We start from the raw sequence: 1,125 nt of genomic DNA, 5'->3' as shown, positions 1-1,125 counted from the left end.
CAGGATAATGATAAGAATTAATGTATTATATTACAGGATAATGATAAGAATTAATGTATTATATTACAGGATAATGATGAGAATTAATGTATTATATTACAGGATAATGATGAGAATTGATGTATTATATTACGGGATAATGATGAGAATTAATGTATTATATTACAGGATAATGATGAGCATTAATGTATTATATTACAAGATAATGATGAGAATTAATGTATTATATTACAGGATAATGATAAGAATTAATGTATTATATTACGGGATAATGATGAGAATTAATGTATTATATTACAGAATAATGATGAGAATTAATGTATTATATTACAGGATAATGATAAGAATTAATGTATTTTATTACAGGATAATGATAAGAATTAATGTACTATATTACAGGATAATGATAAGAATTAATGTATTATATTACAGGATATTGATGGGAATTAATGTATTATATTACGGGATAATGATGGGAATTAATGTATTATATTACAGGATAATGATGAGAATTAATGTATTATATTACAGGATAATAATGAGAATTAATGTATTATATTACAGGATAATGATAAGAATTAATGTATTATATTACGGGATAATGATAAGAATTAATGTATTATATTACAGGATAATGATAAGAATTAATGTATTATATTACAGGATAATGATAAGAATTAATGTATTATATTACAGGATAATGATGAGAATTAATGTATTATATTACAGGATAATGATGAGAATTAATGTATTATATTACAGGATAATGATGAGAATTAATGTATTATATTACAGGATAATGATGAGTATTAATGTATTATATTACAGAATAATGATAAGAATTATTGTATTATATTACAGGATAATGATGAGAATTAATGTATTATATTACAGGATAATGATAAGAATTAATGTATTATATTACAGGATAATGTATTATATTACAGGATAATGATAAGAATTAATGTATTATATTACAGGATAATGATAAGAATTAATGTATTATATTATAGGATAATGATGAGAATTAATGTATTATATTACATGATAATGATGAGTATTAATGTATTATATTACAGGATAATGATGAGAATTAATGTATTATATTACAGGATAATGATGAGA

This window comes from Lottia gigantea, assembly GCF_000327385.1.
Source record: "Lottia gigantea unplaced genomic scaffold LOTGIsca_3329, whole genome shotgun sequence".
In the NCBI taxonomy this organism is placed as follows: Eukaryota; Metazoa; Mollusca; class Gastropoda; family Lottiidae; genus Lottia; species Lottia gigantea.
The sequence above is the reverse complement of the archived record's forward strand: the minus strand, read 5'-3'. Positions refer to the sequence as shown.